The sequence below is a fragment of the Lygodium microphyllum genome, chromosome 11 (assembly GCF_053477565.2).
Source record: "Lygodium microphyllum isolate KBCC chromosome 11, Lygodium_microphyllum_v1.1.10, whole genome shotgun sequence".
Lineage (NCBI taxonomy): Eukaryota > Viridiplantae > Streptophyta > Polypodiopsida > Schizaeales > Lygodiaceae > Lygodium > Lygodium microphyllum.
The window spans coordinates 126145422-126159486 of NC_141145.1; the positions used below are offsets into that span (position 1 = coordinate 126145422).

The 14065-nt window shown below is 44.9% G+C and overlaps 1 protein-coding gene across 2 annotated transcripts in view; it reads left to right on the top strand.

Annotated features, from left to right (window-relative positions):
* The first annotated feature begins 1181 nt into the window (after window positions 1-1181).
* The window catches only part of LOC148029339 (dual specificity protein phosphatase 1-like), a 30876-nt gene continuing 17992 nt past the window's right edge, over window positions 1182-14065 (top strand). The window contains exon 1 of one of the 2 annotated variants that reach the window (XM_087688120.1): window positions 1182-1365. The gene's annotated coding sequence lies outside the window, so the exon portion shown is untranslated. The remainder of the gene's footprint in view (window positions 1366-14065) is intronic. The other variant, XM_087688119.1, reaches the window with a different exon arrangement.

Genomic DNA, 14065 nt, shown 5'->3' on the forward strand with positions numbered 1-14065 from the left:
ATTATGCACGATAAGAAGACTAGCGCTACACCCAGGGAGGGACCGCATATAAAGGTTTTCAATTGCAGGTATTGCAAACTCCGACAAAGGCACTGGGTAGTTTGCAGGAGCAAGATGGAGAGTCTCAGCTGGAGAGTATATGAGCTATGAGTCTCGAGCTTGGACAATGGACACTGGAGGGTCGAGGCTGGAGCATGGAGGCTAGAAGTTGGAATAGTAGTCTTGCGAGTGGTCCTAATGGGGGCGGAGATGAGGCTCGCAGGGTGTGAAGTGGTCGATGGATGTGTGCGAGCGGTCCTAAGGGGAGGCAGAGAATGGACTCACAAGGTGTGAAGTGGTCGATGAATGTGTGCAAGCGGTCCTAAGGAGAGGTAGAGAATGGGCTCGCAAGGTGTGAAGTAGTCGAGGGAGAGGAGATGATGGAGCGAAAAGGGAGCAGACCTCAACTCTAGTTTCCACTCACAGTTTGTTATGTCATGGCAAGAATAACGAAGTGCATGATGGCCAATCATTACTACTTAAGGCATGTCCATGTTGACAACGAAGTGGAGTCCATGAACGTCCGTTTTCTCGTGGGTGTTTTCCAAGCACCCAAGTTTAAATTTTTGCATTGGGTTTTCGAAGGTCGAGTTTACTATCACAAGAAATGAATGATCGAAATTCTGTGCATTGTACACCGTTGGTACCATCTCCCCGTGTCATAAAGACCCGTGGGAGATAGTCCTGACGGGGGGGGGGGAGGCGGGGGCGACCGGAGGGAGCACGTCTACTCAGGTTGGTTACACACCAAAAAAGGGACGTCCATTTTGTTAGCTTTAACCAATCAAAACACTTATTTAAGGGTTGGTGTTCGCAGTCCTTTACACACTGGAGAGGACATGACCTGTTGTTTACCTGCTAAACAGGTGAACTCCCCCTCCCCGCCCACTTTTGGACGGGGAGTCTCCCTGCCACTTGATAAAGTGGCGTACAAGGGTGCACTTTTTACATTTGCAACCAATCAAAAGACTTATAAGTTTATTCTTTTTTATTTTTTTACAAATTGTATCTATTTGGTGTGTAAAGATATGACGCCTATGTCTGTAACCAGTTTCAAAAAGTGCATCCCCACACTCTTGGCTGGGGTTGGCCGTCCATTACTTGGTGTGTAACCAGCCTCATACTGGTGGTAACTTGTCACTAGCGATTGCGCAACATTCAAGACTCGAACTATTTAAGGCTTAGCGTATTAAAGCGCTTCGCTTTTTTCAGTCTGTGCAACGTAGCAGCGGTCCTCTGTATCCGGGCACACGAAAAGTCCGCCATCATCACGGAATCAGACGGGGAGCCATCTCCGCCATAGCAGGCTGCAGGACAAATACCTTAGTATGTTACAAAGAAGCCTCCTTTCTTCTTAACTTCTCTCGCTGCTTCTTTCTTGCAGTTTCTCGCGTTTACGGAATATTTTGTGGTTCTTGTGTGTTTTACCCTTACAGCACAGTCGTATTAGGCTATATGATCATGTTTAACAGTAGTGGTGGTAGGGAAGGGAACATCTCAATATTTGTTTAACGCCAGGTCGCCTTTGCAAAAGTTTGTAGAGCATGCGAGTGAAATTGTGTCGTTTCACTGAATGTTTTTGTGGTCCTTGGTGCGATGCCGGTTTTGCGCCTTATCAGGTTGCATGATGCTTTTAGACTATGGTGTTCGTGTAAGGGTGGGAGCCCCTGAATGTTAGTCGACGTCAGGCTGGTGTAGAAGAAGAACGGGCTAAATTCACATTAGAATGTTACAGAAAGATTGTACCGCAAGATCCTCTCTTGGGCTACGAGTGCAGAAGTTTAGACAACGCAAGTGCTGTTTCCTCCAATGTGATGCCCAGTCCTTCATTACCGAAAGTTGCAAATGCAATCCCATCGAAACTCCAGACTTCTCCAGTCAATCTAGAGTGCAATAAGCCAAATCTTGATTTAAGGCTGAAAGGATGCCCCATGAATGAGTGGAAAGTTCTCTGTTATTCACTCTGGATTTTCTTCATAAAATGTTATGAGACGAGCTGAGGCAGCAGAGAACCTCTGTGGGCTCTGTAGGTCCCCTGCTGCACGGTACTCCTGATTCCATGCTTGCCAAACATTTCAATGGTTGAGCTGCCATGAAAGCCTGAAAGAACTAGGGTCCGATGAGGTGGCTAAATGACTAGAAGAGCTTGCTCCAAAATGCTAATAGAAAGGCTAATTGCTTCCCTCGTCTTTGTTGCCACATGTCAATGTGCCTTGCTGATAAGGAAGAGAAACTCAAAATGCAGGCACAGGGATGAACCTAAATGCAAGAATGACATAGATGAGATGAGATCTTATCCCAAGCAAGCATCTTGTTCCGTTATCCAAAGGGCTCCGTATGTAGAACTTTGCATACAAAATAATTTAGATACTTCATTCCTCTCCATGTTTTTGTTTGCCACATATCTGAATTTGTAATCAGTTCACTTACTTTTTTTGACTAACAATGCCTTGAAGATTAACACTTGTAACAATGAATGATCATTAAGGAACTTGCCTGATACAACTATATGTGTTCTTTCTTTGAATTGCCACTTGACTCAAATAGATGTGAAATTTGATGCAGTAATAGTTCACTTTTAAAGGCTAAATGATACTTGTAGCTCTTTCCCGGTAGCATGGGACTTGTCAGCCTAAGTGGTGATGATACACTAGGACTTGTAGGGAAAACATTGAGACTTTACAGACAATACTAACACTAAATGAACTTAAACAAGGAGCAAAAGAAGAAGAATAATATTTCAATGAATTTAGTGCTATAATGAAGGCAAGTGAGTGTGCTCAAGGACCAAGGGCTGTCCAATGGCCATTGTCTTGTGTGGAAACTGGTTGAGGGAGAGTGTTGGAGAGTTTCATCCTCCAAGAATGGATCTCAAGTGCAACAATTCATCAATGTTGATGAAGTAATCTAATGTAGAGGCTTGAAGATTGTTAGGTGATTAGACTGGATATTGAAATATGGCAATGCTTGAGGTTGAGAATGATAAAGCATAGCAATGTATTGCCTGGTGATCCTAAAGCAAAGGAAGCAAGCTACAAATTGTAGGTAGGAGTGTGAAGATGAGAGGCAAGCAGTAGATGAATGAGAATTAGGGTGACTGTTTATTGTAGAAAACACAACCTTAGGTGTACATTTGTAGTAGGATGGAGCTTCCAACAAGTTAGCAGTAACTTTCCAAATGATATGTGACAATGGCAGTAACAACATGAGTTTGGCGACAACCACCTGATAATGGATGGCAATTGGTTGGGCTGGCGGGAGTAACCAAGGAAGGGAAAGTAGGTTGAAGAAGGGAAGAAGAAGAAGATAATGATGATGATGATGATGAGGACGTAGAGCTGGCATAATGTGAGATAAAGGATCAAAGATGAAAATGGGAGTGCACTTTAATTTCTCTTTTGTAGAACATTTTGTGCCAATTGTCCTATTAAAATGTGTTTACTGTTGCAAAAGTGCTTTTGGGAAAGAGCTAAGAAAGAAGATAATTTGAGAGGCAAATTTAGGTGGCCTAATGCCCTCTCTTAGTGATTGAAGAGAGTGCCCTCACACAAAAAGGTCCACCCCAAATAAGCTGAGGCATTGGGCCAACAATGTTACTCTAGATTCCCAAGGACCTACTAGGATCACCAAGGCAATAGATTTCATTTGAGTTGCTCAAGAGGTTACCTTGGTGAAATCAAGACACTGAACCTAGGATGCTGTGATGGATTGCCAAGAGGCTCGCAATGATCACAAAGGTGATGAATACTTCCATGGAACTTGGTTAAAAAAGAAGAAGATATTATTGAGTGGCTTAATATTTCACACAGAAGTGAGATGCTAAGTACAAAACAACAATGGAGGTGCCAATGTGGAAGAATGAAGAGGTAGATGAGGGTAAATGTCACATGGAGTTGTGAAGATTGTTGAGAAACCCTTCACCCGCAGTTTACGTTTTTGCGCTTCTGCGTTTTGCGTTTAGGGTTTGTGTTCAAGGTTTATAGCTCCCAAAAGGGGCGCTACCCTAGACTGACTCTGCTTATTTTTAGGCCACTCTCTCATTCATTCCTTACGACTGATCCTTCTTTCATTCCTTACGACTGATCCTTCAGTCTCACTCCCACTCTCTCTTCGTCAATCTTTTGACACTCTCTTCCATTATCTCTCTCTCTCTCTCGTCTCCTACCACCATCTTCACACTCTCTTGGCACTAGCCTTCATCTCCAATTGGTTGCATTTATGGTGGCTGTGTGCTCTCTTCAGTTGGCGTCCATCCTCCATTGTTGGCGATAGCATCTTCTGTGCTCCTACACCTTGCGTTTGGAGTCCATACTCTCTTGGCGTCGCATCCACCCTATTTGGCATCATCCTCCACCCTTCTGGCGGCTCCACCTTCATGCGTTTGGCTGCCAAGGAGGAGGTTCCTCACCATTTGGCGGCTCTCTCCAGCAGGCGTCATCTTCATTAGAGGCAGTTGCACCTTGCGTTTGGTTCTTGGTGGTTTCCCACCCTTCTGATGTCACTGCATAGCTGGCGTTTCACTCCCAAAGGCTATCTTCATTTGCGTTTTCAGCATCTGGCTCATCCTCACCACCTGGTGTTACCTCATCATGCTTGCATTTGTAGAAAGAGGCTTCATCGGTTGTCTCCCTGCTCATAGGTACCGCTCTTCATCCCTGCGTTTGCAGATTCAGAGGCTCCTCGCCCTTCGACGACAGTCTCCCTGCTCGAGGCGACACCTCTTTATCTTGCTTTTGCAGACTCAGAGGCTTTTGCGGCGGTTTTCCTGCACTCCAGGGCTTCCTTTGTGCTACAACACCCTTGTATCAAATTCACTCTATCAGCATGATTCATCTTTCATCATCTTTTGTGTTTCTTTTCTCTCTCAGTGTTTGCCGTACACATTGTGTTTTTCCTCCCAAACCCTACTCTCTTTGGTCACTTAGTCATTTTGACATGGTATTAGAGCCGGAGGTGCTCAGAGAGCCACAAAGATCCTCCTCATTAGAGAAGATAAAGATCGGTGGCGGGTTCGGCATCAACATTTGATTTCTCTATCATTTTCGCTACGTATTGGGAGATATCTTTTTTCTCCCTCATACCCTTTCTTCTCTAGTTTGCCACCTTGGTACCATGGTGTCTCCATCGATAGATTGCCCTTCTATTGGGTGCTACTACTGCGGCACGAACGGTCATTTCACTGAGGATTGCCGACTTCGACCTTTGCTCCCCACCCCCCTGGAGTATATGCATCTCCCACTTGGCACTTCTCGTGCCACCTCTCCTTTCTGGGCTACAGAGATCGTTGTGAAGTGAATGGATCAATGTAGTAAACACATGTAAGGGTGTACAAAATGCTCAAGGGTAGAGTAGTGTGCGTTGGAGTGCAATGTCCACCAAAGACGTATCTCGAGTGCTATAACCACTAGTCGGAGCTGAAGAAGGCGAGGGAACTACAAAACATTGAATACTAGAGGTTGTAGGGGCGACAACAAAGGAAATGGTGAATGATGCTGGCAGCCCCTTTAATTGTCAAATGCAATAGCAAGAACAATTGCTGGAGTGTGGAGCCTGTCGCCAGGAATTGTGAACAACAAATGCAAGCTAATTCGACCGAGGAGATAGGTTGGCGATGGCAACAGATACCAAACGTAGCAATGTAGACCATGTTAGGCAGTAGGGCCGTAGTAGGAGAGTAGTTGTTGGGTGCTGGGAGGGGGGATGGAGAGATGGCAGTAGTTGTGAGGGCTAGACAGCCATGTTGTGGAAGGCTGATAGCTGAAATTTGCATGTGAACATAAGAAACCTGCACATAAGGATGGGGCTGAATGTGTTAGTAGTTGTGTGTCTTTTGTGGCCATCTCTTGCTTATGAGCCTTAGTTTGAGATAAACAAGGATATTAGGAGCTTTGACATTGTATTTGTTTGTCATTTTATGTATTCTAGACACTTTAGATGGAGGACACATTAGTGCATTTCTTTTTGGGCACTTTTGGCCATTTTTAAGGCTTGACCCTATTTAGGGTTTTGCCACTTCTTTGCCTTTATATAGTCGGCCTGCCCTCCCCACTCTCATCATCCATCATTGATCCTTCATGATTAGTTAGCCCTCCTCATTCTCTCATCCCCCTGCCACCGTGTGGCACCCACATTGACACCTAGAGCTATTTGTCGAGGCTAACTGTTGCAGCCTTGTACCTTCAGTCATTGTTCCTTCTCTCCCGTGTTCTCTCTTTGTCTCCTCTTCTCTGTGTTCACTTTCCTCTTTCCGTTGTGCACTCTCACATGGTATTAGAGCCATACATGAGAGCCGGAGATCTTGAAGAGGAGCGCGCTGTCCGTGAGGAAACTTGCTAGGCATCATTCTCACGTGTTGTAGACCTTGCATTGGTCCTCAAACATGGCAGGGCAGCCTGTTTCCAGCCCTTTTAGGCTGTGTTTACCAAAGCAGATTTGCGTTTTGCACCTAGGCGGCAGTCTTCCTTTACCCGGTCGGTGTTAGATAGGCTGGGCGGCCATTCTACTGTGTTTTGTGCAGGCAGCTCTTGGCATACTTGCAGCAGAATGAGGCCCTGCATTGCCTGCGTTTTCTGCAGGCAGCCCTCCTCTGCATCCGTGTTTTGCTGCAGGGCAGCCTCCTTCCTGTTGGGCAGCACCTTTGTGAGCCTGGGGGCAGCCTTTTGGGCCCGGCGGTGTCTAATCAGCCCAAGGCGGCCTGCCTGTAGTCCTTTTCGGTTGTTTTTCTGCAGGTTATACACATGGACAGCAGATCTATTTCTTGCTGCAATATCATTGGGCTGGGTCTCTTGACCTTCGCAACTACTTACTTGCATTGGGCAGCATGAGAAGAGTTTTCTTTCTCTCTCTTCTTGGCGTGTTCCTTTTGGCATCGGATACTCCGTGCCTATTGTGCCTCCATCTATCCTCTTTTGTACAGTGGCCCGATGGACCATGATTATTCCAGGGACACCCCTTATTGGTTGTTTTCTTTCGAGTGGCAGCGTCTTCTTACAGGTATTTATTGAAGGATATCTATGGTCGACGTGTATGCTATGGGGTGGTTTGTGACAATTTAGATCGGCCACCATCTTATCCCTCTTTCCGGCTATATTCTTTTGGGGCTTCTAGTCCCCGATTGGCATTGATGGCATCTCCTAAGCAAGTTACCTGCATTTGACAAGTTGGATGGGACAAACTACCCTCTATGGTTGTGTCGCATGGAGTGTCTTCTCAATGATTGTGACCTTCGGCAATTTGTTATTGTCCCTATATCCTGATCTGCTATGGATCCTCATGATGGTGTGATTGCAGATCGGGCAGCTTTATGGGATCGGTTGAATGCCAGAGCCCTCTCTTTTCTCCTTTTGAGTCATATAGATTCTATGCTTGTGAATGTTAGACGTATTTGTGTTGTTGCAGAGGTTTGAGGAGATTGGTATCTCTCTTATCGATCCAGACATTTAGGCACGATTATCTCGAGTTAAAGCTACGATAGCTTTTTATCTTAGATTCCCTTACGATGAGGGATCATAGCCTCAAGATGGAGGAGCTTCAGGATGAGCTTGTATCCCTTGGTACGGACATTTCTTCAGAGGTACTAGCTGTGACATTTCTCTCATATCTTTTGTCACCAATATATGATGTGTTCTATACTAGTCTTGTCACTTCTTAAATAGCTAGGAGATTGACTTGGGAGGAGCTTGTGCCATTGGTGCTTGAATAGGATGTGCATCATAGTGAAAACAGAGCCTTGCGGAGCCCATGCACATGGCTGTGCCTATGCAGCTTTATCTCCATGTACAGGACAAGCTGAGCAGAAGAAAGGGAAGAGGAAGAAGTTGGAGTCATCTTTCGACTTTGATATAGATTTTATGGGGAAGCGTAGGGGATATCCCACATGTCCTCATTGTGGGAAGACCTCACACCTTGAGGAAAAGTGGCTGAGGATATACCCTCACATTCATTCGGGAGCAAAGGGTGGATCTACATCAGAGCCTTCATCTACCTCTACTTCATCACCCCTATTACCATGGAGTCTGTGTTTCTCTATATTTATCAGGTGGAGGAGCTTTCTTTGTCTATCTCGTCTTCCAATTAGCCTTGGATCATTGATAATGATGCATTGAGTCATATTACTCCACGAGGCGGTTTATTGCAGAATCTCCATTTGTTAGAGGGTTCATCACTGTTGGTGACATCTCTTCGGTGCCTATTAGTGGTGTTGGTACCTTTTCTTTATTGTTTGACCTTCCATCAAGCTCTGTTTTTGAGGGCCTTGTCTTCATTGAGCTAGCTGTTTTTGTTGAGGATTCTTCTGTAGGAGCCACTTTTGTGATAGATTTGGGGCTATATGTGCTCCATTCCCATAGTGACAGGAAACGGCCGGAACGGCCCCTCGGCACGCGGAATCGCCGTCCCCGGAATGTATTCGTCATGGACCGCGTTTCCAAATGATGGAACGTTCCCTGTCCCGTTTCAGACAGGGAACGCAGCAGGGATGCGTTCCCTGTCTGAAATGGGACAGGGAACGCCACGTGGCAAAACTTACCTGCGCCCGGTCGCGTCCTGCTCCCGCCTGCATCTTACTCCCGTCTGTATCCTGCCCCCAGCCACCTTCATTCTCTTCCTTCTTTTTCTTTCTTCTCTTCCTTCTCTTCCTTCTTCTTCTTTCTCTTCTTTCTCCTCCCACCTCCAACCTCTTCCTTCTCTTCCTTCTTCTTTCTCTTCTTTCTCTTTCTTCTCTTCCTTCTCTAGGTTTGGCGTTCCCGTTCCTACTTACTTCATGAATTTTGATTTTTTAAATGCCGTTCGCGTTCCCATGTCCCCGTTCCCTAGGTTTGGCGTTCCCGTCCCCGTCCCCGTTCCCCGTTCCCGTTCCCCGTTTCATTTTTCTATGTCCATTCCCCTTGCACTATGCAAGGTGCTCTTGGTTTATTGCCGCACCTGTTCCTGATTGTGTACCATTTATCCCACCATCTCCTTTGGTGGTTCCCTTGGACCTCCCATCCCTTTCAGAGGGGAATGATATTGGTGATGCAGTTGTGAAGGAGTTTCTTCAGGGTTTCTAGTTTACTTTGGGCCTTTCCTTTATGCAGCTATCTCTTTCTTCATCATCGAGCCACCATCTCCTACTGCTTGGCCCTTGGTCCCTGTGTTGTCTAGGAATCTGTGCGTGAGCTGAGAGTGAAGGGAACAGAGAGTTGAGAGTAGTAGAATGAGAGAGTGAGCAGGACACAATGGGTATTCAGTACAATGACAATGTACCACATTTTAGTACAAAGTGTAAGGGTGCATTCACACCTAAATACAATAAAAAGCACGGTGACCGTTTATTCCCAATAACCTTCCACCTAAAGGCAACGTGCCTGAAGGTAGAGGAAAGAATCAGCTAATTGTATGTATGTACAAAGTTGAAAGACACATATACTATTCAACTCCCATCATCTGGCGGCAATGAGCAAACCGCTCGGCTGTAAGACCTTTCGTGAGGTCTGCAAGATTATCATCTGTATGTACCTTGACAAGCTCAATGCCTTTGCTGTCAAGTACATCCCTGATGAAGTGATACTTCACTTGTATGTGCTTTGTCTTTGCATGAAAGACATGATTCCGTGCTAGCATGATAGCACTCTGACTGTCACAATGGAGGATAGGAACATTTGTAATCCCAAGCTCTCTCACCAGACGTGAAAGCCATAAACCCTCCTTGCATGCCTTTGTGGCAGTCACATATTCTGCCTCTGTAGTAGACAGTGCAATATACTTTTGCAGCCTAGATATCCAAGAGATTGCTCCTCTAGAGAACATAAATACGTATCCTGAAGTAGACTTCCTATAGTCAGGATGGCCAGCATAGTTTGCATCCGTGAAACCAACGACATATGATTTTTGCTTACCAAAGTAGATACACAAATCCTTTATGCCCTTGAGATATCTCATGATACTCTTCACTGCTTCCCAATGCTTTTTGCCAGGGTATGCCATGTATCTGCTAACTACTCTCACTACAAATGCAATGTCAGGACATGTAGCAACCATAGCATCCATCAAGCTACCAATAGTTGAAGCATAAGGTATCTTGGCCATTTAGCCTTACCATCATTTGATGTAGGGCTGTCATCTACACTAAGTTTCACATATGGAGGCAATGGTGCACTAATAGCTTTTCCCTCCTCCATATTGAAACATTGTAGAACTTTTGTAATATACTCTTGCTGTGACAGATAAAGAAGACATTTTGATCTGTTTTTGAGTATACGCATGCCAAGAATGTGATTTGTCTCACCAAGATCTTTCATATCAAAGCTATTGTGTAGGCTCTATTTTAAGGAGTCCAAGGCATGAACATCCTTACCTGCAATTAGCATGTCATCCATATATAAAACTAGGAGAATAAGGCTGCCATCTGCTCCCTTCTTCGTATATAAGCAGTGATCAACTTGAGAACAATGAAATCTTTGAGATTGCATGAATGTATCAAATTTGTGATACTATTCACATGGTGCTTGCTTCAGCCCATACAGACTTTTGTTGAGTTAACATACCATGTGCTCTTTTCCCTTGGCAACACAACCATCAGGCTGTTGCATATAGATTTCCTCATGCAGATCACTATGTAAGAAGGCGGTTTTTACATCCATATGTATGAGTTCCATGTCCTCAGATGCAACCAAACCCAAGATGGTTCGCAAAGTAGTCATTTTGACTACAGGAGAAAAGATTTCATCAAAATCAATTCCATGTTCTTGCTTGTACCCTTTAGCAACCAAGCGTGACTTGTACTTGGGCAAAGAACCAGAAGCGACTTTCATTTTGTAAACCCATTTGCAAGGTAGCACTTTTTGTCCTTTTGGCTAAAGTACCAAATCCCAAGTGCCATTCTTCGTGAGAGATTCCATCTCTAATAGCATTGCTTTTTGCCATTTCTTACTACCTTGTCTGTCCATGGCTTCCTAGAAGCATGATGGTTCACGACAATCTGTTAACATGACATAATCAGCCACATAATTTACTCCAGGAACAAATTTGTTTGGTTGTTTTTGCATTTTGGTCGACCTACGGACCCAGTGGTCAATATTTGCTGGCTGTTCAACCTGTAAATCTGCATTAACAGTTTGCTGTTCTGCAGGTACAGCTTGCTGTATAACTGGTTTAGGTTGTTCCAGGTGCACATGTTCTTGCTGAATTTGTGGGACATCATTAGCAAGATCTTGCTGATCATTTACAGCATCATTCCTTGCATTTTCAAGGACATTTTCAGCAGGTATTTGCTGCTGTCTAACGGGCTTATCCTCAAGTGTGCATACGAAGGTAGCTTGCCCGACCACACTTCTTGGGGAACTCCCCTCCCCCCCCAAAGACCTGCTTGGTTGACTGATTAATCACGTGTACGGCTGTCATAACAGCCTCTATCCAAAAACCACGGGGTAAAGCATTGTCCATGAAATTTGAGGGATTTTTTTAACATTACAACTGAAAATCGCCACATTGCGAATGAACTACCCCTTAAAGTAAAAGTTTTAAACTTTAAATAATAAGGTTTTAAGTAAAACCTTATTTCTAGTCAGTAGTCAACGGGCAGACAGGCGGGTTGTCAAACGTTTGTTGATAGGGCAGGTGGTACGTGGGTAGCTCGACAGGTTGTGTGGGTCAGGTCCGTCTAACTAAGGCGCAAGGAACATGAACATTGCTGAGTGCAGGATGTTGGGGCAGCTGTGATCTGGCATCTCCAGCTCAGCAGTGCATAACAGCAGGCGGCAGATCTGATGTGGCTTAGTCAGGCGGCCGGTCAGTTGGGCTGTGTGCAGGCTGAGCTGGTAGGCAGGCAGGGCGGTGACTAGAAAGGGCAGCAAGTCAGGTGCTTCTTCTTCTTCTTCTTCTTCTTCTTCTTCACAATTCACTACTGCTGTTGCTGTATTATGAACAGCATTGGGACTGATTAAACAGACTGCTTTGATACCATTGTTGGGTATGGAGCTCATGAAGATGGACCAGCAGGCTATGGAGGGTGAAGCTCCATGGTAGAGAGAGAGAGAGAGAGAGAGAGAGAGAGAGAGAGAGAGAGAACTGTTGGGAATAAAGGCTCTCGTGCCTTTAAATGTGCTCGGGTGTGAACACACCCTTAGCACTTGTACTTACACATATATATATCTATCTAAAGACCTAAAGGTACACTCTCATCATTGTACCAAAAATCGTCCACACTCTCTGCTTTGCTCTTTCACACTCTCTCTGTCTCTTCATGCCTAAGTAACACCTATTGTTTCGATCTTCGTGCTGACCCGCCACTACAAATTGATATCAGAGCTGTGGTTGAGGCATTCGTGCCTCTTGGAGTTCGAGCAGGACAGGCAAGCATGTCGTGAGGTGATTGACGGGAGTTGTAGCCTGAATTAGGCGGCATTTTGTCATAGGCGACATGTCGTGAGCTGCAGACGGCTCCAGCGTGGAGAGTGTGCGCCTGGCCCCAACGTGGAGAGTTGGGAGCTGTAGTGTGGCAGCGCTGATGACAGACGTTGCACGGCTCAGAGACACGACTAGCGGAAGCTGCACACGACGATTGCAGGCGACGAGTGAGCTGCATGACGGAATCGCTGATAGGCCTCCACACGCAACGCAACAGCAGGTACTAGGCGGCGACATGGACGGTGGGTCCATTGACCCATCGTTCAACTTTTTTCCTCCCCCTTCAAAATTCCTTTTTCTTGAAGTTCCTCTACTGAGGGTTCACGCGTGGAGGCACAACACAAATTTTCGTGCAATTCAAGCCCAAAAATTTGGGGCTTTTCTTGAATTTGGGGATCTTAATGCAGAACTGGACAATCTGAAATTGCAAAGTCAGTGCACATTTGCATGGGAATTTTGGGGTTTTCTCACATTTTAGTGAATTTCTTTCAATTTCACTAAAATTAGGGCATACAAGACTTGGAAAATTTGGGGATTTGTCTAGATTCGGTGCAAGCAAGATGCAACAGTGATATCTGTCTCAGAAATTGCAGAAATTTGTGACATTTTGCCTTCGACATTTGGGGCTTTTCATGTGCATGCATCAATTGGGCTGAAATTTACCCAATTTCTTGACATTGATGGACATTGGACCCCGTGCAATTTGGGCAAAATTTGTGCACCATTTTCTCATTTCATGTGCAGGTTCAATTCCGTGTAATTTGGACATCCAACACTTGGAAAATTTGGTGTTTTTATCGAAATTGCTCTATTTTGGCAAAATTGGCCTGCTCTTTGCATGACAGAAAATGCAGATGTGTGGTTGATGCTTTGAGCACAAAAATTTTGGGGCTTTTGACCGTGCACCAAATTTTATGCCCGTGGGTACATGTACGACAGAAATTGCAGCTAAAATTTGGGATTTCTCATGTAATGTGATGTATATGCCCTTGGAACAGTTGTAATCAGTTGTGGAATGCTATAGCACATGGTTTGGTGCTTCTGAAAATTTAATTACAGATCTGAAATCTGTGCTTCTACGTGGTCATTTATTGCTAGTTGTAGTTGTTTGTACCTTGGTCACTTGGGTGACAGTTTGGGCCTGCATTTGCTGATTTTTTGGTCACATTTGGGCTGAAAATCATGGCTGGCAGCAGTGACAATAGTAATCTCATGCACATAAAGAAGCTTGAAGGAGCACATAACTTTGCAGTTTGGCAAAAACAGTGCTACAATATCCTGTTGCAAAAGAAGCAGGCAAAGCCGATTAAGACACAAGGGGCAAAGCTTGGAGATATGGAATAGGACGGTTGGGATGAGTTAAATGAGCTTGCATGCTCAACCATTGAGCTATCGATTTCTGATGCCTTGTTGTTCAACATTGAAGGTTTGGATTCTGCATATGCTATTTGGACTAGACTAGAAGAACTGTATGCACAGAAGAGTGTTGCAAGCAAAGTGTATTGGCTGAAAAAGCTTATGGATTTGCATATGAAAGAGGGTACAGCAATGTCTACTCACTTGAGCGAGTTTAACTCTATTTTCAGCTAGCTGGTTGCCTTGGAGTTTTTGATTCATGAAGAATTTAAGGCTACGTTCTTGC